Genomic DNA, 27481 nt, shown 5'->3' with positions numbered 1-27481 from the left:
CATTGGGGAAGTGTTTTACATAATGATACATGTGTGATATATGTTGAATTGCTTGTCTTCCTAGGGAGGATGGATGGGAAGGGAAGAGGGGAGAGAATATGGAACTCAGTGTTAAAACCAGATGCTCAAAAAAAGTTGTTTTCTGCATGCAGTTGGTAAGCAAGATATATAGGGAATGGGGCATAGAAATCTATCCAGCCCCACAAGAAAGTAAGGGGAAAGGGGATGGGGTGGGGGGTGGGGTGATAGAAGGGAGGGCTGACTGGGGAATGAGGCAATCAGAATATATGTCATATTGGAATGGGGGGGAGGGTAGAAATGAGGAGAAAATTTGTAACTCAAAATCTTGTGGAAATCAATGTTGAAAACTAAAATATTAAATAAAAATGATAAAAATTCAAAAAAAATATGATTCTTTCCTACCCTTCCAATGTTATTATACCTTACTTCTGTGCATGTACTCAAAGATTGTCCTCAACCTTGGCCTCCCTACTGTTCCTCACAAAGATAATCCATCTCTTTATATTCAATTTCTTTACTCTATTCCTCTTCTTTGACTATCTTTAAAGTCTGGAATTCTCTCCCTTTTCTCCTCTACCTCCTGGCTTTCTCCACATTTTAGTTAAAATCTCACCTTCTGCATGAAGGCTTTCCTGATTCTCCTTAACATTTATGTTTTCCTTCTGCGATTATGTCTAACTTGTCCAATAAATATCTTGTTTGTACATAGCTGTGTCTTTGTTCCCATACCCTTTCAGGGCCACCATCATACTTTTAGACTGTGAGTTCCTCATGTGCTGGGACAATATTCATCTTCATTTTTATCCACAAAGTTTAGTACAGTGTCTGGCACACAGTAAGTGTTATATAAATCCCTTTTTCCTTCCTTTCTTCCCCTTATTTTTAAAGAGATCATTGGACTCAATGACTTCTGAGGTTTCTTTTAGACCTAGACTCTCCCCATAACCATATGGTATATATGTCATAATTATCCCATTTTTACATTTGAGGAAATTAAATCAGATAAAATGATTTACCCAGCAAGTAAGCATCTAAGTTGAAATTTGAACCCAGGGCATTATTCTTTAATTCACAGTGCCTTACAGAAAGCTGGTATGCTCTACCAGTGCCTGATTTTCAAATTGTCATGGTTTTCTTTCTCACCCTTTCAACCTGGTTCATCTTAGGTATACCTTCCTGAACACAGCTGAAGGTCTGCATTCTTCAGTATCTGTTATTGGTTACCACCTTGACTTTTACTTCCATTACTATGCACATTATCAGAGTTTGATCACTTCTAAAAACAAGACGAGAATGGAGTGCAACAATGAGAAGTATTACTTTCGTGATACTCTGCTCTATCCATATTGATTTCTCTATTCACTACCTATTCATTTTTTGTGTATTCAAATAAGGAGCACAGCTGCTAATTTAGTCATTAAAACTCAGAACCACAGCTGCTGTTTTCTAAAATAAAGGCCTTCAGTAGTTTCTCATTTGTAGTTACCACCACTACACCTCCAGCCTCACCCCAGTCATACTTCACTGTAAATTAGTGCATTTCAGCAGAGCACCTTGGCAGGTGAGAGGTGGTCTCTGCCAGACATAATCATTGTTTTCAATCATTTATCATACAATATAACCATTTATGCAGTGAATGAATGAAAATAATATTCTCATGTGAGAGACAGGGAATAGACAAAAATTAAATTAGTAAATAAATTTTTAAAAATACATAAATAAAATTATCTCTTTTAAGGATTCTTCAAATAATTTAGAAGAGAGGGAAAATCACTACTTTACAGAAGGAGAAACTGAGTTTTAAAGTGTTTATTCACTGTAAATAGGGTTTCGTAATTCTTTGTAAAACTGACCCATATCTCCAGTGCCTAAAACAGATTGGGTATTTAGTAAATGCTAGTTTATTAATTGACCTCCTGTTCCCCTTTCCCCCTCTGCATCTCATAAATGTTCAAGTCTCCAAAGATCACATTAAAAGATATTTCTTTATAAAAATGGAAAATCAGCATTCTACAATAGGACTATTTTCATTGAGGTTCCACAGCCTTTCTGCTATTTGCTGTGATACCCCTAAACTATAGACACTGTTCCTCATTAAATAGATTATAGGAGATTTAGAATTTGTGAACAAGTTAGCATGGATCCAGGAACTTTAACTTGGGGATTTTCTGAGATTTTAGGTTTTTGCACCTCAACATTTATTTGTTTAGAGACTATTGTATTTATATCCACTCAGGGTGTTTCTACCAGAAGCATAATTACCCTTGGGGTGCTACATGATGCCATATTTAGGGATCTATTTGAGGAGGCGATCAATGGATTCTTTCAATTTCTATTTTGCCCTGTGGCTCTAGAATATCAGGGCAGTTCTCCTTGATAATTTCCTGAAAGATGGTATCTAGCCTCTTTTTTTGATCATGGCTTTCAGGTAGTCCAATAATTTTTAAATTATCTCTCCTGGATCTATTTTCCAGGTCAGTGGTTTTTCCAAGGAGATATTTCACATTGTCTTCCATTTTTTCATTCCTCTGGTTCTGTTTTATAATATCCTGATTTCTCATAAAGTCACTAGCTTCCACTTGCTCCAATCTAATTTTTAAAGTAGTATTTTCTTCAGTGGTCTTTTGGACCTCCTTTTCCATTTGGCTAATTCTGCCTTTCAAGGCATTCTTCTCCTCGTTGGCTTTTTGGAGCTCTTTTGCCATTTGAGTTAGTCTGTTTTTTAAGGTGTTGTTTTCTTCAGTGTATTTTTCAGTATTTTTTTGGGTCTCCTCTAGCAAGTCATTGACTTGTTTTTCATGGTTTTCTCGCATCCTCATTTCTCTTCCCAATTTTTCCTCTACTTCTCTAACTTGCTTTTCCAAATCCTTTTTGAGTTCTTCTATGGCCTGGGGCCAGTACATGTTTTTCTTGGAGGCTTTTGTTGTAGGCTCTATGACTTTGTTGTCTTCCTTAGGCTGTATGTTTTGGTCTTCTTTGTCACCAAAGAAAGAATCCAAAGTCTGAGACTGAATCTGGGCGCGTTTTTGCTGCCTGGCCATATTCCCAACCCACCAACTTGACCCTTGAGTTTTTCAGTGGGGTATGACTGCTTGTAGACTAACGAGTTCTATGTTCTACGTTTGGGGGGGTGGTGCCAGCTCTGTCAGAGCCGCACTCCTCCTTCCCCAAGGACCCCCAGTCCAGACTGGGCTTAGATCTTCAGCAGGCTGTTGCACTCCTGCTCTGATCCACCACTTAATTCCTCCAACCAGGTGGGCCTGGAGCCGGAAGTAACAACAGCTGTAGCTGCCCCACCTCCACTGCCCCCAGGGCTGGAAGCCGAACCTCGAACTCCTTCCACTCCCGCAGCTTTTCCCACTAACCTTCTCCGCAGTCTTTGGTGTTTGTGGGTCGAGGGGGTCTGGTAACTGCCGCAGCTCACATATTCAGGGCGCTAGGGCCCCCTCCGCCCAGCTTCTGTTCTGGATGGTCCACGTCGCTCAGGCTGGGCTCTGCTCCACTCCGTTCCCAGCTCCCAGCTCCGTGTGGAGTAGACCTCACCCAGAGACGATCCAGGCTGTCCTGGGCTGGAGCCCTGCTTCCCTCTGCTGTTCTGTGGGTTCTGCCGTTCTAGAATTGGTTCAGAGCCATTTTTTATAGGTTTTTGGAGGGACTCGGGTATGGAGCTCACTCTAGTCCGTGCTTACCAGCCGCCATCTTGGCTCTGCCCCCATGATGCCATATTTAAAGATGTGACATGTTTTCGTATTCCAAGGGACGTTCAGCATCTTTTATCTTTGCAAGTACATGAGCATGAGATTCATCCAGAAGTGTCAATCTTTGGAGCAAGTGGTAAATTTCAAATTGGTGTCCAGTTAGCCTGTCAGAAGACACTTAATAAATGCTTGCTATGTGCCAGGCAATTTAGGTGTACAAGAAAGGCAAATATATCTCTACCCCCAAGGTACTTAATTCTTCTGTTGTTTGTTTGAGGGGGTTGGGGTTAAGGGGATAACATCTGTGCTAATTTTGGCTTAAGAAATTCTGGGTGTTAGAAACTCCCTTTTCCCATATATATTGGGAGCTTTTCAGCATCATATTCTTTTTTTAAAATTTTATTTTAGACTCAAACACCAGAACACAAATACAGAATAGAGAAAAGAAACAACACAATATCATGAACTTAAATATCAGAAATTAAATACAAAGAAAAAAAGCATTTCATGTGCAAAGCAGAACATAAGAGAATATTCAAAATATGTAACAACAAATTTTCATTTCAAGAAAGTCTGTATGATAAATAATACACATTGTGGTGAGAACGTTCCATCTTTTCTTTGCTTCCTCATAAGTTTTCTTTTGTTCTCTGCTGTGCACTTTTTAACTTGTTCTTCCCCTTCCCTGTCCTCCAGAAGGCTACAATTAAGTTTAGATGTTTCTTTATAGCTATAGATATATTCATAAACATATACACATATACATATATATAGACATATACTTTCCCAAATTCTACTTCTGATCTTTGTTTTTGTTTCTGTGTATCTCTTGTTTCCTATCCCTCCTGCCTCCTTGACTTTACTTCTACCTGTTATCTTGCCCTCCTATTACTTGCCTATACCCCTCCTCCACTATCCTCCCATTCCCATAAATCTAAACATCCTTCTATAGCCACCCATAACCTAATCCATCACCCTCCCCTCCAAAGATCCCTCCTTTGTCCATTCCCCTCTCCTCATCCCCTTACCATTTTATTTCTTCTGAATTTAAACTTTTATACTCTTCTAAATGTATATGTATTGTTCCCTCTTAAACCCATTCCTGATGAAAGTAAGTTACCAGAACAACCATCCCTCCTCTCCCATCTAATTCCTCTGTATCTATTCTTCCTCTTGCACAACATTTGTATAAAATAATTACTCTTTTTAGCTATTCATAAATAGTTTTGCTTTTTAAATTCATGTCATACTCACATTTACCACAGTCTTTCTTATGAGCTAACCAATTATTAATAAGAATCTTAGAGTTTTTACATTTATATATACATTTATGTTTTACATTTTACATATATAAATATCAAATGATCTATCTTTATTGAATCACTTATAATCAGTTTTTGGTATGTACCTTATATGTCTCTTGGTTCTTGCATGTCAAATCTTAGATTAAGTTCATTTTTTAAACAAAATCTTGAAAGTCTGACAGTTGATCAAATGTCAATTTTTTTCATTCAGGATTATGCTGAAATTTGCTGGGTGTGATACTTTTGGCTGGAGCATGAGTTCTTTTGCTCTTTGATATATAGTGTACCAAGACCTTTAATGAATCTGCTGATAGGTCTTGTGCAATTCTAATTGTTATACCATCATAATTAAATTGTTTTATTCTTGTTGCTTTTAATATTTTATCATAAGCTGGGGTTTTCAAAATTTGACTGTGATATTCCTATGAGTTTTCCTCATAGGATCTTTCAAAAGTGGTGGTCGATGGATTTTTTTCTATTTCTATGTTCCCCCTTTGTTTTAATGCTTCAGAACATTTTTCTTTAATTATTTCTTGTATTATTGTATCAAGATACTATTTTTGATCATAACTTTCAGTTGGTCTGATTATTTTGGTTTTAACTTCTTGATCTATTCCCTAAATCAGCTGTTATTCTTATGAGATGCTTCAATTTCTCTTCTATTTTTTCATTATTCATATTTAGTTTAATTTTTTCTTGATCTCTCATAGCTTCACTGGCTTAAACTTGCCCAATTCTAATTTACAAGTGTCATTCTCTTCCTTAAGTTTCTGGACTACCTTTTTCTGATTGGTTGACTTTCTTTTCATAATCTTATTTTTCTTGGATTATTTGTAATTTTTTTTTAGTTTTTCCTCCATCTCTGTCATTTGATTTTTAAAGTCTCTTTTAAGATCTTCTATGAATTCTTTTTTGGGCAGGTGACCATTTAACATTACTCTTGGAGGGTTTCTTTTATTTTTTTAGATATGTATTGTTTATTTTATTTTTAGTTTACAGCACTCAGTTCCACAAGTTTTTGAGTTCCAAATTTTCTCCCTCCTCCTCTACTATCCCCTCCCCTTCAAATTGGCATGTGATCTGATATAGGTTCTACATATACCTTCACATTAAACTTATTTTCCCAATAATCAGGTTGTAAAGAAGAATTATAACCAATGAAATGAACCAAAAATAAAATAAAATGAAATAAAATAAAATAAAATAAAATAAAATAAAATAAAATAAAAAGAGGGAGCAAATAGTATGCTTCAATCTGCATTCAGACTCCATAATTCTTTCTCTGGATGTGGATAGTCTTCTCCATCATGAGTCTTTTGGAGCTTAGTACCTTGGATTGTTGAGAAGAGCCAAGTCTATCAAAGTTAGTCTTCACAGAAGCAATGTGTCTGTGGTTGTGTACAATGTTCTCTTGGTTCTTCTCCCTTCACTCATCATCAGATCATATAAGTTTCTCCAGGTTCTTATGAAGTCCTTCTGTTCCTCATTTCTTATAGCACAATAGTATTCCAATACATTCATATACCACAATTTGTTTAGCCATTTCCCAATTGATGGGTATCCCTTTGATTTCCAGTTCTTTGCCACCACCAAAAGAGCTGCTCTACATATTTTTGTACATACGGGTCCTTTCCCCCTTGTGTGATCTCTTTGGGATATAGCCCTAAAAGTGGTATTGCTGGATCAAAGGGTATGCACAATTTTATAGAGCTTTGGGCATTGTTCCAAATTGCTCTCCAGAATGGTTGGATCAGTTCACAACTCCACCAACAATGCAATAGTGTTCCAATTTCTCTGAATCTTCTAAAGCACTTATTTTCCTGTTTTGACATGTTATCTAATCTGACAGGAGACATGTGGTACTTAAGACTTGCTTTGAATTGCATTTCTCTAAGCAATAGAGATTTAGAGCATTATTTCATATGACTGTAGATATCTTTAATTTCTTCCTCTGAAAATGGCCTGTTCGTATTCTTTGACCATTTTTCAATTGGGGAATACCTTGTGATCTTATAAATTTGATTCAGTTCCCTATGTATTTTAGAGATGAGGTCCTTGTCAGATACACTAGTTGTAAAGATTTTCCCTCAGTTTTCTGTTTTCCTCCTAATCTCTGTGGCATTGGCTTTGTTTGTACAAAAACTTTTCAATTTAATGTAATCAAAATTATCTAATTTCCATTTTGTTATACTCTCTATCCCTTGTTTAGTCATCAGTTCTTCCCTTCTCCATAAGTCTGACAGGTAAACTCTTCCCTTGTCTCCCAAATTGCTTATAAAATCAGTCTTTATATCTAAATTGTGAACACATTTTGACTTTATTTTGGTACATGAAGTAAGATGTTGGTCTATGTCCAATTTCTGCCATAATATTTTACAGTTTTCCCAGCAATTTTTGTGAAATAGTGAGTTCTTATCCCAGAAACTGGACTCTTTGGGTTTATCAAAGCATAGATTACTATATTCATTAACTATTGTGTTTTGCATACCTAACCTATTCCACTGATCCACCACTGCATTTCTTAGCCAGTACCAAGTAGTTTTGATGATTGCTGCTTTATAATACAATTTACTATCTGGTATGGATAGGCCTCCTTCCCTATCATTTTGTTCCATCAATTCCCTTGATATTCTGGATCTTTTTTTCTTCCAGATGAATTTTGTTATTATTTTATCTAGCTCTGTAAAATAATTTTTTGTGGTAGTTTGATTGGTATGACACTAAATAAGTAAATTAACTTAGGTAAAATTGTACTTCATTGTCTATGGTGTCTTTTACCAGGATATAGTTTCCTTCCCTGTTCCTATTAATTAGATCCATCTTTGCTTTTGGTTTCTCTGAGATTAGGATTGCTACCATTTTTTTAACTTCAGCTAACGTATAATATATTCTGCTCCAGTATTTTTACCTTTACCCTGTTCATATCCCCCTGTTTCAAATGTGTTTCTTGTAAACAGCATATTGTACGATTATGGCTTTTAATCCATTCTGCTATCCACCTCCCCTTTATGGGAGAGTTTGTTCCATTCACATTCATAGTTATGATTACCATCTGTGCCTTTTTTCCATCCTATTCTCCCCACTGTTCATGTATTCATTTCTCCCTTCCCCTCTTCAAAAGAGTTTTGCTTTTGACCACTGTCTTCCTCCATATTCCCTCCCTTTCAGTCCCCCCCTTACCTTATCCTTTTCCCCTTTCTACTTTTTCCCTCCCTTCCTAGTGTTGGTGGTGTTTCCAGCTCCACCCTTCTAGGGCTCAGGAATTCCCACTGGAATGCCAAGGTGGGGCCTGGTGGGATGCTTCACTTCCTGTACTGGTCTCCTGACACTGCAAGAGAGGCCATTTCCCCAGCCTCACAAGCTATAAGATTACTGAACCTCCACATCTTGTGCTTCTATTCCAGGGTTTCTCCTAGGGCAGTATTCTCTGGGTTCATTCAAGGGAGGGATGAGAGTCATTTTACCTGGTCATCAAGGCTCCCAGAATTTCAAGAAGGCAAGTTTCGTACCTTTAGACTGTGGGCTGAATGGCTCAGGAGTAGCTTCTGCCAAGGCTGTAGGGTCTGTGCTGCTGCCTCACGTAGATTCAACAGACTCTTGTCCTGGGCTGAGAGGCCTGGGGATCACCACTACAGCCATCAGTTCAGTGCTGGGCCTGCTCCCACTCTTGTTCTGGTATGGTTTCATTTTCTGCTGCTGCTCCCATTCTAGTGTGGTCTGGTACAGTTCCCTGCACATGGTGCACTCTCAGCCCACAGATCTGTCCAGTTGACCCTGGGGAATCTCCTGGGCTTGAAGCCTGCCACACTCATTCTCCTACTGTCTTCTACCTCTCTCAAAACTGCTCAGATTCACTTTTTTAGAGTTATCTGGCAGAATTTGTAAGAGAGCTCTGCTAAGTTGCTGTTTTCACTCTGCCATCTTGGCTCCTGTTCTTGAGGGTTTCTTTGCTTCAATGTCCTCCTCTGAAGATGAACACCTATCTTCTCTATTTTCATAATAGTTTTCTATGGCTGGATTATTTCCCTTTTGCCTGTGCATTTTTTGTGGTAATAGCTTACTTTTTGTAATCACACCTATCCCTGGGGTATGGGGGAGAGTGCCTCTTGCTCAAGATCTTTAGCTGTGCTCTCTAGCCTTAACCAAAGCCAGATCTCCAACTTCCTATAAGCACCCACAGCCAGGGACTTTCTGCCCCACTGCTTCTGCATTCACCAGGCCTGTGCTCTTTTCTTCTCTCCCTGCTCACTCTTCAAAGAACAACTGGGCCAGCATTTTCTTGTCAGGAGAGCTTCTCTTGATCTTCCCAGGTTCAGACACTGAACTCCCTTCACTATCAGGGAGTAAAAGTTCCTATTGTGAGAGGGCAGAGCCAAGATGGTGCTGTGAAAGGAGGGAACTACTGGAGCTCTCTCACAAATTCTGTCAGATAATGACTTAAAAAGTGAATCTGAGCAGTTTTGAGAGAGTTAGAAACCACTAGTAGACTAAGAGGGGCAGGAGCGCTGAGAAGACAGAACATCACCAGAACATACCAACCGGAAGTAGCAGCAGAACCCAGCCAGTGTGCCAGTCTGGGAGAGCACTAGGAGAATGAAACACAGGAGCAGGAGCAGACCCAGGGTGGAAGTACCAGATAAAGTGGCAATTGAGCCCCAGACATCTCAGTCCAGTACAGGAGTCGGTTGGAGCTATGGGAGACACCAGAGGAGAGCCTGTGGCTTCAGGAGCAGCTACCCCAGCTGTGCATCCCACAGCCTAAAGGTTTAACACTTGCCTTCTTGAATATCTGAGAGCCATGATGACCAGGTAAAATGGCTCTCATGCCTTCCTTGAATAAACCCAGAGAACATTACCTCAGGAGAAACAGAAGACCCAGAAGTAGTGCTTCAGTAGCCTTTTAGGGAGAGAAGTTGAGGAGAAGGCCCTTCCTGTGGTGGCAAGGAAGATTAGTGCAGGGAAAGGTGTCCCAGCAGGACCCACCTCAGTAGAACAATGAGAATTACTGAGCCCCAGGGGGTGGAGCTAGCAAACATCAACACCAGGAACCCAGATGTGGATGTGCCTTTGCACAAACAGGGGAAGTGGCAGACACCAGCACAGAAAACAGCTGACACCACCCCACTGTACAGCAGTCTCAGGGAAGAGGAGACCTCGAGCAGCCAGACCAACCATCCCCCACACCTCACAATACCAGAGGCCATAGCACACAAAGCCAGCCATCAGGCCCACAGATCCCAACACAAGAAGCTCGAGACAGAGCCCACTGAGCCCCAGATGAAGAGATCCACTTTAGAAGCCAGAAGGAATAAAAAAAGAGCACTGTGAAAAAAAGACACCCTAAAAGGCCAAAGTCCATTGATTCCTATTGTGGAGGCAGGAAAGATCAAAATTCCAATTCAGAAGAGGACAGTATGGACACTAGACCCACATCTAAAACCTCAAAAGGGAATGTGTACTCATCTCCAGCCCAAAAAGTATTCCTGGAAGAACTCAAGGAGGACTTTAAAAACCATATTAGAGAGGTAAAAACGTGGAAAAAAATCATTGATGAAAACAAATCTTAAAAAGTAAAATTGGCAAAATTGTTAAGGAGATTCAGAATATAAACAGAGAAAATGTCTCATTAGAAAGTAAAATCAACCTAATGGAAGAGGAGATAGAGAAGCTAAAGAAAGAAAACAATACAGAAAAAATTAGAATTGGCAAGTAGAAGTTAATGTCTCTATGAGACATCAAGAATCAGTCAAAAAATATCTAAAGAATGAAAAAAATAGAAGAAACCTGAAATTTCTGATTGGAAAAACAACTGACCTGGAAAATAGATCCAGGACAGATAATCTAAAAATAATTGGTCTACCTGAAAGCCATGATGATAAAAAGAGCCTGGACAGTATCTTCCAAGAAATCATCAAGGATATTTGCCCAGAGGTCCTAGAACAAGAGGCTAAAATTGTCATAGAAAGAATTGACCACTCACCCCCTGAAAGTGATCCCAAATTGAAAACTCCAAGAAATATTATAGCCAAATTCCAGAATTATCAGGAGGAGAAAATACTGCAAGCAGCCAGAAATAAACAATTCAAATATCACAGAACTACATTCAGGAACATGCAGGATCTTTCAGCTTCTACATTAATTGGCAGGACAAATTCGAATATGATATTCCAAAAGACAAAGGAGCTTAGACTACAACCAATCTTGAGAATAGTACCATTATTATGACAATTGAAAGGGACATTCATAGACTGTGGGTGTCAGCATAAAATAACTGATATAATGACAAAAATATAATGAAGAGATATAAAGGGATGGTTCTGGGAGAAGAGGTAAGGAGGTAGTAACAAAGGTTAAATTATATCACATGAAGAGGTACAAAACACATTACAGTGGAAGGAAAGGAGGGAGGGAGAAGAGTGGGATTTGAGTTTTACTCTCATTGGAGTTGGTTCAAGAAGGGAATAGCATACACCGATAAATGTAGAAATCAGACTTGTCCTACAAGCAGTAGGAGGGGATAGTGGAAAGAAAAGGAAGGGGTGTGGTCAGAAAAGAGGGAACAACAAGGGGGTAAAAAGGTAAGAAAAGGGAGGGGAATCAAGAGGGAGGGTAAACTGAAGAAGGCAGTGGTAAAAAGGAAAACTTTTTTGAGGAGTGGAAGGGAGAAGGGAGAGATAAAAGCATAAACAGGGGGGAAATAGGATGCAGAACAAGACACAGCTTGTAATCATAACTGTGAATGTGAACGGGATAAAATCTCCTGTAAAACAGAAGTGCATAGCAGAATGGATTAAAAACTATAATCCTACAATATGTTGTCTACAAGAAACACATTTGAAACAGGGGGATACCACAGGGTAAAAGTAAAAGGCTGGAGTAGAATATATTGTGCTTCAGCTAAAGGAAAAAAATGCAGGTGTAGTAATCCTAATCTAAGACAAAGCCAAAGCAAAGATAGATCTAATTAAAATAGATGAGAAAGGCCACTATATCCTGGTAGAAGGCACCATAGAAAATGAAGGAATATAACTATTTCACATATATGCACCAAGTTGTATATCATGCAGATTCTTAGAGGAGAAGTTAAGGGAGTTACAGGAAGAAAGAGACAGCAAAACTATAGTAGTGGGGGACCTCAACCTCCTCTTCTCTGAACTTGATAAATCTAACCTCAAAATAAACAAGAAGTTAAGGAGGCAAATAGAATTTTAGAAAAGGTAGATATAATAGAACTCTGGAGAAAACTGAATGGGGATAAAAAGGAATATACCTTTTTCTTAGTGGTACATGGCACATACTCAAAAGTTGACCATGTACTAGTGCATAAAAACCTCATAATCCAGTGCAGAAAGGCAGTGGTGAAAGCATCCTTTTCAGATCATGATGAAATAAAAATTATTTGTAACAAAGAACCATAGAAAAATAAGCTAAAAACTAATTGGAAACTAAATAATATAATTCTAAAGAATGAGTAGGCCAAAGAACAAATCATAGATACAATTAATAACCACTTTCAAGAGAATGAGAATAATGAGTCAATATATCAAAACTTATGGGAGGCGGCAAAAGCAGTTCTCAGGGGAAGTTTTATATCTCTAAATGCTTACATGAATAAAATAGATAAAAAGGAGATAATGAATTGGGCATACAACTGAAAAAGCTAGAAAAAGAACAAATTGAAGATCCCCAATGAAATACCAAATTAGAAATACTGAAAATCAAAGAAGAGATTAATAAAATTGAAATCAAGAAAACTATTAAATTAATAAGTAAAACTAAGAACTGGTTTTACAGAAAAAATCAATAAAGTTGATGAACTTTTGGTCAAATTCATTTAAAAAAAAAGAAAGAAGAAAACCAAATTATGAGTATCAAAAATGAAAAGGATGAATTCACCTTCAATGAAGAGGAAATTAAAACAATAATTAGGACTTATTTTGCCCAATTGTATGCCCATAAATTTGACCACCTTAGGGATATGGATGAATATCTACAAAAATATTAATTGCCTAGGTTAACAGAAGAGGATGTAAAATTCCTAAATAACCACATCTAAGAAAAAGAAATTCAGTAAGCCATCAATGAACTCCTTAAGAAAAAATCTACAGGGCCAGATGGTATTACATGTGAATTCTATCAAACATTTAAAGAACAACTAATTCCTATACTTTATAGACTCTGGGAAAATAGGTGAAGAAGGAGTCCTACCAAATTCTATTTATGACACAAATATGGTATTAATACCCAAACCAGGAAGAGTCAAAATAGAGAAGGAAAATTACAGACCAATTTCCCTAATGAATATTGATCCACAAATTTTAAATAAAATATTAGCAAAAAAAAATGCAGCAACTTATCAGCAGCATAATACACTATGACCAGGTAGAATTTATTCCAGGAATGCAAGGCTGGTTCAATATTAGGAAAACTATCAGCATAATTGATTATATCAACAACAAAACTAGCAGAAGCCATATGATTATCTCAATAGATGCAGAAAAAGCCTTTGACAAAATACAACACCCATTGCTATTAAAAACACTAAAAAGCATAGGAATAAATGGAGCCTTCCATAAAATTGTAAATAGCATCTACCTAAAACCATCAACAAGCATTATTTACAATGGGGATAAGCTGGATACATTCCCAATAAGATCAGGGGTGAAACAAGGATATCCATTACCAGCCCTATTACTCAATTTGGTACTAGAAATGTTAGATGTAGCAATAAGAGGAGAAAAAGAAATTGAAGGAATTGGAATAGGTGAAGAAGAAACTAAATTATTACTTTTGCAGATGATATGATAGGATTAGAGAATCCTAGAGAATCAAGTAAAAAACTTCTTGAAATAAATAAACACCTTTAGCAAAGTTTCAGCATATAAAATAAACCCACACAAAACCTCAGCATTCCTATACATTACTAACAAAGCTACCAGCAAGAGACAGAAAGAGAAATTCCATTTAAAGTTCCTGTAGACACCATAAAATATTTGGGAGTCTACCTGCCAAGACAAACCCAGGGCCTATATGAACACAATTATGATACACTTTTCACACAAATAAAGTCATATATCAATAAATGGAAAAAAAGATCAGCTGCTCATGGTTAGGCTGAGCTAATATAATAAAAATGACAATTTTGCCTAAATTAATTTACTTATTCAGTGCCATGCCAATCAAACTACCAAAAATATTTTACAAAGCTCAATAAGATAATAAGAAAATTCATTTGGAGGAACAAGAGGTCCAGAATATCTAGGGAATTAATGAAAAGAAATGCTGGGAAGGTGGCGTAGCCATACCAAATATTAAACTGTACTATAAAGCAGGAGTCATCAAAACCTTCTTGGTACTGGCTAGGAAACAGAGTGGTGGATCAGTGAACTAGGTTAGGTACACAAGACACAGTAGTCAATGACTATGGCAATCTACTCTTTGATAAACCCAAAGGATCCAGCTTTTGGGCTAAAAATTCACCACTTCACAAAAACTGCTGGGAAAATTGGAAAATGGAAGGGCAGAAAATGTACATAGACCAATATCTTACACCATATACCAAAACAAAGTCAAAATACGTTCATGATTTAGGAATAAAGGCTGATACTACAAACAATTTGGGAGAGCAAGGAAGAGTTTACCTATGATATTTATGGGAAAGGAAAGATTTCATAATACATCAAGAGATCAAGAGAGCATTACAAAATGCAAAATGGATAATTTTGATTATATTAAATTGAAAAGATTTGCATAAAAAAGCCAATGCAACAAAGATTAGGAGGGAAGCAGAAAACTGGGAGAAAAATCTTTACAACCAGTGTATCTGATAAAGGCCTCATCTGACAGGGAACTGAATCAAATTTATATGAATACAAGTTATTCCTTAATTGAGAAATGGTCCAAGGATATGAACAGGCTGTTTTCAGAGGAAGAAATTAAAGATATATATATAGACATATGAAAAAATGCTCTAAATTACTATCGATTAGGGAAATGGAAATCAAAACAGCTCTTAGGTACCACATCTCTACTGTCAGATTGGCTAACGTGACAAAGCAGGAAAATGATAAATTCTGGAGAGAATGTGGGAAAATTGAAATGTTACATTGTTGGTAGAGTTGTGAATGAATCTAGCCATTCTGAAGAGCAATTTGGACCTATGCCCAAAGGGCTATAAAATATGCATGCCCTTTGACCTAGTGCTACAACTTCTAGGGCTGTATCCCGAAGAGATCACACAAGTGGGAAAGGGACCCATATATACAAAAATATTTAGAGCAGTTCTTTTTGTGATAGCAAAGAATTGGAAATCAAGGGGATGTCTATCAATTGGGGAATGGCTGAAAAAGTTGTGGTATATGAATGTAATGGAATACTCTTGTGCCATAAGAAATAGGGAAGATACAGACTTCATAATAACCTGGAAAGACCTACATGATATGATGCTGAGTGAGCGGAGCAGAACCAGGAGAACATTATACACAACCACAGATATATGGATTCTATGATGACTAACACTAATAGACTTGGCTCTTCTCAGCAATACAGGGTTCAAAGACAACTCCAAAGGACTCATGGTGGAAACAGCTATCTACATCCAGAGAAAGAACTATGGAGTCTGAATGCAGATTGAGGCAAACTATTCGCTCTCTCTTTTTTTCTTTTCTTTCTTTCTTGGTTTTGTTTCTTCTTTCTCATGATTTCTTCCATTTGTCATAATTCTTCTTTACTATGTGACTATTGTGTAAATAAGTTTAATGCAAAGGTATATGTAGAAGATATATCAGATTCCATGCCATCTTGTGGGGGGAGAGGTGGGAGGGGAACTCAAAAACATGCAGAACTGATGTTATAAACTAAAAATAAAAAATGTTAATTAAAAAATAGTTCCTGTTGCTGATGCTGAGACAGCCTCTCAACCCAACTAACTCCAGAGCTTGCCCCTTGCCACTTGTTGCTAAAGTGGACCCTAGCCTGGAGGTGTTCACTCTTCACCGGGACCAAACCTTGTCCTGGGATTTTTCTTCTGATCTTCTCAAATTGTCCGAGGAAGACCTCTGTTGTGCTCCTTTCCTTATTTATTTTTTACCCAAAATTTGTTCCCTCAAAGGGCTATTTTATCTCTTTTGAGATGAAAAATCTTGAGAGCTTGGAATTTCCAACCTACTGTGCCATCTTCCCCTGCATCTTATATTCTTAAGAAAGCTCCATTGGGCCCTGAAAGTTTGTGTGACTTACCCACGATTACACATCAAGTATTTGTTGGATTCAGGTCTTGAACCCAAATCTTTCTGATTCTGATGTTGACTTTCTGTCCACTACACTGCCACAAATATTCTGTAGGGGGATGCATTTAGATTATACCTTTATGTTTGGGGGAAAAAAAAAGCTAACCATTAAAAGGCTGTGAAGTTTCCTTGGTCACTTAAGGGGACCTGGTGCTGATTTCACTCTAATCTATTCTTCACCATTAAAGAGGAAACTCCAAAAGCCTATTAACCTCCATAATTATAGTCTGATCCATGGATGTTGGAACACTGATGAGTGTCATTAGATGAAAACAACATTTTTGTTCTCAGCTCTGCTTTTTTTGGAAGGAAAAGGATTTCTAATGTCAAAAACAGTCAGTAATAGAAGTAGTAGTAGTAGTAGCAGTAGTAGTGGCAGCAGCAGCATCAACAGCAGCGGTGGTGGTGCTAGAGGTAGTGGTAGTAAAGTGTTATAAAACTATGACATTCTAAAACAATGAAATAGAGCCATGGAGAGTTGTCTGAGTTTCAGAATGGTCAAATGATTTTCCAAAGGCCAACCACTAACAGTGCTACCAATACTATCACAATAATCATTTATTGTTGTTCTGTTGCGTCTGACTCTTTGTGATCCCATTTTGGGTTTTCTTGTCAAGGATACCAGAGTGGTTTGCCATTTCCTTCTCAAGCTCATTTTACAGATAAGGAACTGAAGCAAACATGGTTAAGTGACTAGTTCAGTGTCACACAGCTAGTAAGGGTCTGAGGCCAGATTTGAACTCACAACGATGAGTTTTTCTGACTTCAGGCCTGGCACTCTATCTACAGCATCACCTAGCTGCCCATCTATTAAAGAGTTAAAAACAAAGTGATGAAGACACAATGACAAAAAATAGGAGTCGTAGCTAGTAGATGAAATAGGCAGGAAGTGATTCTAGTATTTCCTGATTCCAGGTCTAAGAATCCCCTAACTATGGTATGCTGTCCCTCCATAGAGAAGGTACTGGGTTTGAAGTCAAGAAGCCTTATTTAGATTCACCTCTGACATTAAGGAGCTATGTGACCTTAGAAAAGTTCTTTAACATCTGTTTGGTTTTGACAACTTTCTAGGAAATAGCTACTAAGAGAGCAGTTGGCAAGTGGAAGAAGCTGCAATATATGGAGCTCATTATCTGATGAAATCATAGGTTTTTCCTTTATCATCATATGAAAAACAAACAGGTGAACAAATAAAAACGCTGTTAAACTGGACTCACATCAGTAATAGTATTTCTTATTTAAAACCACTGAGACCATTTATTCTTTGCTTTTGCTTTTTTAAAAATGAATTTACTAATATTTTGACACTTCACTAAATTTTTCAGTACATTTCAAGTTCCTTTCATTGTTGACACCTTCACAATAGAGGTAACAAAAAAAAACATTTAAAGACCCAATGTATCTCTTTGATTCTCTGTTTTAGTGGACTGGGTAACACATTCATTGACTCAATTACTTGGCTTCTGCTAAATGGGTTTAGGAATCTTAAAAAATTAATGAATAAATAAAATTTGGTTATATTTCTAAGAATGATGTGGGCAATCAATACCAGGAAATATTCTTGTGGCATCCTTTTATGTCACAATCATAAGGATTGGGACACACTGGTACAGTTAATTCAGTGGTATACTACATAAACTAACAATCAGAAAGACCAGAGATTGAATCCTATCTTGAACTCTTAGCAGTGATATGTTGCTTGGCAAAGTTTTTATTTTCATTAATTTAATTATTTTTAAGTAAGAAAAATTTTTTCACTACCTCAACCTCCTTTTATTCCCTTCAGAAGAAATCTCTTTTGACAAATACTTATTGTCTAGTAAAACAAATTGCTACCTTGGCCATATTTTTTAGAACTCTTACTTCACATCTTCATTCCATTACTTCTCTATTAGTCAGGCAATAACCATTTATTAAGCACCTACCAAATTCCTGAAAAAAGATAGTTAGAAGTTGGGTTAGTATTCTTCATCATCTATTCTCTGGAAAGCTGAGTGATTACTGCCAAAGTTATTTATTTTTCCCAATGTTGTTTTTATTTTTCTTCTCATTTTACTTTGCTTCGGTTCACATGTCCCCAGTTTTTTTCTGAAACTGTGCTTTTCATCATCCATTAGCATGAATATTCTCTCATACTCATATGCCATAATTTATTCAGTCACTTCTATGTTGATAGGCACCCTTTAGTTCCCAGTTATTAGTACACATGGCTTCTTTTCCTCTTTTTTTATTTCTTTGGGGTAGAGGCCTTGTATTGATATGTGCTTGGTAAAACGGCATGTACAGTTTATACAACCAACTTTTCAGGCATCATTATTAGTGCAAGTTATTTAAGACCCCCCCCACCCTGCCTCAATTTTCTCATTTGTAAAATGTGGCAGGTGGTGGACTTGATGACCTCTGAGCTTCCTTCCATCTTTAAATCTTTGGCCCTATAATCTAGGATCCTATTTTCATAATACAATGATTATTGCTAATAAACTTAATTAAAACTTTTCATCTAATAAAATACATTTTCATGAATAATAGAGAAGTACTGCCCACTTTTGCCACATCAGTTCCAAATATAAATTTTATTAGGCCTTACCATGTAACCTAAAAGAGTCCTTATGCTGTCCTTTGGTCTCTCATACTTCCTCAGTCATATCTATATCTAAATTAACCAAGACAAATGGTTGGCAATTCTATTTCTAGAATAATAGTGCCTCAGAGGCTTTCTGTCCCCTTAGATTGGTTTGTTTTTTCCTTAAAGACAGTGATGGAATATTTTTGGTGACCACCATTTCAAAAGAAAAAAAATAATTGGTATAACTTCTTGATACATCTGCATACTAACAATGACCAAAAAAGTATTTATAAGTACTATCTTGAACAATGAAAGACAAGCTCAGTGGGCTGCAAATTCTGCAGACATTTTTATCGCTGAACTCATACATGGTTGCTATGGAGAAGAGTTACCTATTAAGGAGATTGTATAGTTGTGCATTCCTATATTTTTCTTTAGGAATTCATTTTTTATGCATCACTGACAAAAAACAATCTGCTTTCTTATGTATACCAAAATACGTTCCTTTTGTACATGAACCTTTCTTGAAGGATAAGAAATCCTGTTAATATTCTAACAGATGTACCCTCTGAAACCATAGAAAAATAAATCTGACAAACCTGCCTTCTTGCAAGAATATGTAATAAAAATTATACAACTATAAAATAAATGCAACTACAGAGTAATGACACTTAATCTGTTTCTATGTCAGAAATGGTACCATGACAACTGACTCCAGATGGAATTATTCCTGTTTAAACAGTCAATCCTGTTGAACCCTATTTTCTCTTAGTCCCACTAATTCAATTATTCCTGGTGTACTTTTATTGACTGTTGGTTGTTTGTAGTGTTGATGGCCTAATGACAAGCCAAGACAATGGCCTCTTCTTGTTTTATATTATAGCCTCAATTTTTCTGATTGTGAGTTATCAACAATTTTCTATTAAAAATGCCTGAATTGGATGTTTTAAGTTTTTCTTTTCATTCCTGGATTTAAGAAAATATAGGAAATGAAAGTATCCCTGTTTTGGAGTTTAGTTATATAATGCACATTGGCCAGGTTACTTAATGCTACTTGAAAATATATTGTGATAGTTATATGGAAGCAGGAATCTCTCTGCTTTAAAAATATCTCTATTCCTTAAAAGAGTGGCAAATCAATTGACATGGCAGAGAAGCTATCATTAGTAACCTATGTCCAATATGATCCTATTGAAATCCTGTGGGTTCGGGTTTCTTCACTTTTTTGGTGTCATGGATCCCTTTGGCAGTCTGGTGAAGCTTATGGATGCTTCTCAGCTTAATGTCCATTTTTAAAAAATAAGTGGAAGACCGACTAAATCTCAGCTAGAGATAAGTGAAAATAAAGTTGTTCTTCCCCCCTCCCCAATTTATGGTCATGGACCCTTCTAAAATCTGTTCATGTTCTCTTCCTGGATCTTAGTTTAAGAACCTCTGCTTTGGGGAGACGGGGTGGAACATTACATAAAAACTGAATTTGCAGTAAGAATACTTGGGTTTAAATTTAATTTCTGCCCTATATTTCCCATTTATCTTCAGAAAGTTACTAAATTTCTCTGAGCCTCAGTTGCTTATAAAATGAGAATATCTTAACCACAAAGTATTTAAGGTTATATTTATTACTCTATGAACCCATGGATGATATAATATTCACTTGAAAAATGAACATTTTTGTAGTAGAGGAAGAATCATAAGATATTCTAAACTTTTGCCCATCTTTAGCATATAAATGGAGGCCTGGCTCTAGCCTGCCTTCCTTGAATCAGGTCCATTAGTTCCTATATAAGGTTGGACTGTTGACCAATGGAAAGGGAATATATGGTGGTACCAAGGGGTATGTGATCATGGGGATTCAGTACCCTCCCCATCTCCTCCTCAACAAACACACACTCATGGCCATTGCTTTGGGCACCCCATGAAAGCTCATAGGATCATAAGATCATTTCTCTAAAGGTAGAAGAGATCTTAGAGGAAGTATAATCCAACCCCCTTATCCTGTAGGTGAAGGACAGAATACCAAAGTTTAAATGTCTAAGGTCACATGGCTAGTAAATAGCAGAACTAGGATTGAACTCAGGTCCTGTTACTCTATCCAGTCCCTGCTTCTCCTTCAGGAAGCTATTGCATTGTCTTCCCTGGGGTAGGCACACTTGGGCCCAGCATATACCTATAGAGGTCACTTTTCCTCTCCAACCTCTCTCCCATATACATATATGGTTAGCTTGAATCATGAGATCAACAAATGGTTCTCAGAAAGAGTCAATTGTCCAGAGTGTGGCAAAGCCACAACTCAGAAGGCCAAATTTCAACAACTTTGCAGGAAGAGCACTGGTCTGGAAGTCCAAAGAACTAGATTTATTGGAAAAGGTCAGTCATATTTGTAAAATTTAATCTTCCTAGGTATAATGGGTAATTCAAATTTGAAGATCTTTCCCACCCATTAATAGGCCCATATGACCTGCTTACATCACAGGAAACCTAAGTCACATGTGGTGGGAGGAGCTTCCTGAGAGGAAAAGGAGAGTGTGCCACAGGAAATGCTAAGAGAGCAGTTAGAACTGAAGGAGACAGCATATGCAAGCAAGCTAGCTCTGCTGTGAGTGTGTTTGTCCAAAGGCCCCAGCAGGGGGGTGGATGTCTTTGGAATGGAGTGGTTCTCTGCTATAATATTGTGTATTGAGTTCTTTGCTGCTATTGGGCTTATTGGTTTGGGGATTTGGTTCTCTGGTGTCTGAATAAATAGTTTACTTCTTCTACCTTCTATCTGGAGAGTCTTTTATATTTGGCGATATAGAACCACATGGGCATATTGATAATTATCGTTTATATTGTGATCATTGCTTTGCTATTTCACTAGCTTAAAGATTGTTTCATTTTTTCTTTTCTTTTTTTTTTTTAATATAATTTTTTTTATTTTTTTTTAAATGCAATTTATTTATTTAACATATTTGGTTTTCAGCATTGATTTTCACAACAGTTTGAATTACAAATTTTCTCCCCATTTCTACCCTCCCCCACACTCCAAGATGGTATATATTCTGGTTGCCCTGTTCCCCAGTCAGCCCTCCCCTCTATCAACCCCCTCCCCTCTCATCCCCTTTTCCCTTCCTTTCTTGTAGGGCAAGATAAATTTCTACGCCCCATTGCCTGTGTATCTTATTTTTTAGTTGCAGACAAAAACTTTTTTTGTTTTTGAACATCTGATTTTAAAACTTTGAGTTCCAAATTCTCTTCCCTCTTCCCTTCCCACCCACCCTCTCTAAGAAGTTGAGCAATTCAACCTAGGCCACACATGTATTATTATGTATAACCCTTCCACAATACTCATGTTGTGAAAGGCTAACTACATTTTGCTCCTTCCCAACCCATCACGCTTTATTGAATTTTCTCCCTTGACCCTGTCCCCTTTCCAAAGTGTTTGTTTTGATTACCTCCACCCCCATCTGCCCTCCCCTCCATCATCCCCCCACCTTTTATTTTTTTTTTTATCTTCCTCCCTCTTCTTTCCTGTGGGGTAACATACCCAACTGAGTATGTATGGTATTCCCCCTCAGGCCAAATCTGATGAGAGCAAGGTTCACTCATTCCCCCCTCACCTGCCCTCTCCCCTCCTCCCATAGAACTGCTTCCTCTTGCCACCTTTATGCGAGATAATCCACCCCATTCTATCTCTCCCTATCTCCCTCTCTCAGTATGTTACTCTCTCATCCCTTAATTTCATTTTATTTCTTTTAGATATCTTCCCTTCATCTTCAACTCACCCTGTGTCTGCTCTCTCTCTTTTACATATATATATATATACACATATATGAACACACATATATATATACACATACATACATATACACATAGATATATACATACATACACATTCACTTATATATATACATTAACATATACACACACACACACACACACACATATATATATATACATATGGATATTCCCTTCAACTACCCTAATACTGAGGTCTCATGAATCATACTCATCATATTTCCATGTAGGAATGTAAACAAAACAGTTCAACTTCAGTAAGTCCCTTGCAATTTCTGTTTCTTGATTACCTTTTCATGCTTCTCTTGATTCTTGTGTTTGAAAGTCAAATTTTCTATTCAGTTCTGGTCTTTTCACTGAGAAAGCTTGAAAGTCCTCTATTTTATTGAAAATCCATATTTTGCTTTGGAACATGATACTCAGTTTTGCTGGGTAGGTGATTCTAGGTTTTAATCCTAGCTCCATTGACCTCCGGAATATCGCATTCCAAGCCCTTCAATCTCTTAATGTAGAAGCTGCCAGATCTTGGATTATTCTGATTGGGTTTCCACAATACTCAAATTGTTTCTTTCTGGCTGCTTGCAGTATTTTCTCCTTGATCTGGGAGCTCTGGAATTTGGCAACAATATTCCTAGGAGATTTCTTTTTGGGATCTATTTGAGGAGGCGATCGATGGATTCTTTCAATTTCTATTTTGCCCTGTGGCTCTAGAATATCAGGGCAGTTCTCCTTGATAATTTCCTGAAAGATGGTATCTAGCCTCTTTTTTTGATCATGGCTTTCAGGTAGTCCAATAATTTTTAAATTATCTCTCCTGGATCTATTTTCCAGGTCAGTGGTTTTTCCAAGGAGATATTTCACATTGTCTTCCATTTTTTCATTCCTCTGGTTCTGTTTTATAATATCCTGATTTCTCATAAAGTCACTAGCTTCCACTTGCTCCAATCTAATTTTTAAAGTAGTATTTTCTTCAGTGGTCTTTTGGACCTCCTTTTCCATTTGGCTAATTCTGCCTTTCAAGGCATTCTTCTCCTCATTGGCTTTTTGGAGATCTTTTGCCATTTGAGTTAGTCTGTTTTTTAAGGTGTTGTTTTCTTCAGTGTATTTTTCAGTATTTTTTTGGGTCTCCTTTAGCAAGTCACTGACTTGTTTTTCATGGTTTTCTCGCATCCTTCTCATTTCTCTTCCCAATTTTTCCTCTACTTCTCTAACTTGCTTTTCCAAATCCTTTTTGAGTTCTTCTATGGCCTGGGGCCAGTTCATGTTTTTCTTGGAGGCTTTGGTTGTAGGCTCTATGACTTTGTTGTCTTCTTTAGGCTGTATGTTTTGGTCTTCTTTGTCACCAAAGAAAGAATCCAAAGTCTGAGACTGAGTCTGGGCGCGTTTTCGCTGCCTGGCCATATTCCCAACCCACCAACTTGACCCTTGAGTTTTTCAGTGGGGTATGACTGCTTGTAGACTAACGAGTTCTATGTTCTACGTTTGGGGGGGAGGTGCCAGCTCTGTCAGAGCCGCACTCCTCCTTCCCCAAGGACCCCCAGTCCAGACTGGGCTTAGATCTTCAGCAGGCTGTTGCACTCCTGCTCTGATCCGCCACTTAATTCCTCCCACCAGGTGGGCCTAGAGCCGGAAGTAACAACAGCTGTAGCTGCCCCACCTCCCCTGCCCCCGGGCCTGGAAGCCGAACCTCGAACTCCTTCCACTCCCGCAGCTTTTCCCACTAACCTTCTCCGCAGTCTTTGGTGTTTGTGGGTTGAGGGGGGTCTGGTAACTGCCGCAGCTCACATATTCAGGGCGCTAGGGCCCCCTCCGCCCGGCTTCTGGTCTGGATCGTCCACGCCGCTCAGGCTGGGCTCTGCTCCACTCCGTTCCCATCCCCCAGCTCCCAGCTCCGTGTGGAATAGACCTCACCCAGAGACCATCCAGGCTGTCCTGGGCTGGAGCCCTGCTTCCCTCTGCTGTTCTGTGGGTTCTGCCGTTCTAGAATTGGTTCAGAGCCATTTTTTATAGGTTTTTGGAGGGACTCGGGTACGGAGCTCACTCTAGTCCGTGCTTACCAGCCGCCATCTTGGCTCCGCCCCCCCTCATTTTTTCTTTATATCTCCAGTGCCTAAGACAGTGCTCAGCATATAGTAGGGGTTCAAAAAAAAATGCTTGGTGAATTGAATTGACTGTAAATGCAGGATTAAAAAAAAGTACAGGCATTAAGATCTCTATCTATGGAGAGACTACCCACACTGGTGAAATCAAGAATCTCTCCATATTTCAAAGTAAGTACAGTCAGCTTTCAATTTGCTCTGCTAATGGAGAAAGGAATACATGAAATATGGTTAGATGGAAGTGGAATACAGATGAAAACACACACACACACACACACACACAAAATTCATTTTCATAAGCAGCTCCCATCTATTTCTGTCACTTTACTTTCCCCCAGAGCTGTTTAACCATTAGTAAGATTGACTCATTTGGGTTGATCCCGCTTTTTCCCCCTGTTATCCTTTAAACATGTGTTCTAGAACAGTAATATAGCTGAAATGTGAGTAGCATGGAGGAGGAGACAAATAAGTGAAATAACAAATGGGCAAAATAACCTCCAACATTTGGAGATTTGTCTGTGCAAGATGTGTTGAGAGGTCTAGTCTATCCTTTCATTGAAGCACAGCTTCCAAAAATTGCCAATTGTAGCTTGGGATTTAGAAAACAATTTTAGGTAGATCAACCTGGTATGTAAGGTAAAAGAAGGGACAATTCTTTTATCGGAAGACAAAATCTCTAAGAAGAGAAACACTGGGGTAAAATAGGTCAAGTGTAGGACTTGAAATAAAGAAGACCTAATTTTAAATGCAAGCTCTGTCACTCCGCAGCTATGACATCATGGGCAAGTCACTTACACATAAAATAAAATGAAAAAAGTGAGGATAATAATAACTATAGTATCTCTATCCATCAATCAGTAAACACTTGCTAAATACCTAGCATGTGCCCCTTGAGGGAGACACCAATCAAACAAATATGTACAAATGAGCTAAATACTGAATGAATTGAAAATAGTTAACAGAGGAAAACCAGTAGAATTAAGAAGGGTTGAGAAAGGCTTCTTGCAAAAGATGATGTTTTACGTGATGATTGCGAGAATTGAATAAGATGTGTATGTGAAACTACAAATTTTAAAGAGTAGTAGATTTACCATTTCATAGGCAGCCTCTCAGAGTTAATCGAAAGCTGGCCTCAGAGTCAGAAAGATCGAGATTCACATTCCATCTGTGGGGTCGCATTTCAAGAACTTTATTGTTCTTTGCATCTGGTGCTATCTCCAGGTGTCCTCTTCTATATCTTGCCACCTGACTCAGATGGTGCCGGAGGAGAGAGTGAGGCTGGGACTTTGCACAGCCCTCCCTCAGTACAATCCAATTCACTTGTAAGTCATGGCATCACCTTCCTGATGTCATGATTCTCTTCAAGAGCAAAAGACAAACAATAACCACAACACATATTGGCTGTGTGACCTTGGGCAAGTCACTCACCTGTAGCCTCAGTTTACTTATATGTAAAATGAGGGGTTCCAACTCAATGTCCTTGAAGGTCTCTCCTGGCACTAAATCGGTGATACTATGATCAATGCTCCAAGGAACTCCCTACGTGTGAAAGTTGGAGAAAAGGATGTCAATCCAGAGATTGTAGAGGGAATTCCCTCTTTTGGGAAAGAGTTTTCCATATTATTGGAATCACAGGTCTGGGCCCATTCTTTCTCATAAATGCCTGTTATTACTAAAGATTTTTATATATTAAAAGTTTAAGGCAGTGAATATATGATATCAAAGCATGCATATTAGGCACCAAGGTAAAATAAAGTATTGAATTATTATTTATTATTGAAAGAAAAACTATGTAAATTTTCTGCAAAACTCTCAATGAAGTATCATTTGAACATATGGAGTTTTATGGTGACATTCTTTTTTTCCCCTCCTAATTTCCTTTTTGGCTAGTACTTTACATTCTTTGGTCACTTTAAATATGCCCTTTACTCTACTGATTACTGAATTTATTGTTTTCTCTCCTCTTTCATAACCTTTAAAACCAGTCCAATTGGTATTCAATGGGTGGGCTATGTTTGCTTATGGTTCCATTAAAATACCTATTTTCCACATAATAATAACACATTCATATAGTAATTTAACATTACAAACTCTTTCCAGCAATAGCCAGTTACGTTAAATATGGCACCTATTGGTCCTCCCATTTTATGGATCAAAATATTAGGCTCAGAGAGTTCCAGTGAATTTTCTAGTCTCACAACTAGCATTTGGAAATGCTTAGGCCAGGGGTGGGGAACCTGTGGCCTTGAGGCCACATATGGCCCTCGAGGTCCTCAAGTGTGACCCTTTTACTGAATCCAGACTTCACAGAAAAAAATCCTCTTAATTGAAGGATTTGTTCTGTAAAACTTGGACTAAGTCAAAAGGTTGTGCCCAAGGACCTAGAAGGCCACATATGGCCTCAAGGTCCCAGGTTCCCCAACCTTAGCTTAGCCCTAGGCTAACCTGGATTTTTGATGCCAAACCCTGAACTAAAACTAACAGTCCATGCAGCATATTTAATCCTGTATTCTTTCCTAGTTCTGAAAACCTAAGATATAGAAAATTTAGAGTTTGAGACACAGAGAATGTAGTGGGATGATTTACTTGAAATACAGAAGTTAATTTAGAATTCAGTGGTCTCAAACTCAAATAGAAAGAGGGAAAACTACCTATATAAGAATTATTACCTCTATATATTTATTCAGAAAACCATATGTTAACATTATTCATGCTCTATTGCATTTTAATT

The sequence above is a fragment of the Trichosurus vulpecula genome, chromosome 6 (genome assembly GCF_011100635.1).
Source record: "Trichosurus vulpecula isolate mTriVul1 chromosome 6, mTriVul1.pri, whole genome shotgun sequence".
In the NCBI taxonomy this organism is placed as follows: Eukaryota; Metazoa; Chordata; class Mammalia; order Diprotodontia; family Phalangeridae; genus Trichosurus; species Trichosurus vulpecula.
This window is presented reverse-complemented; position numbering follows the sequence as displayed.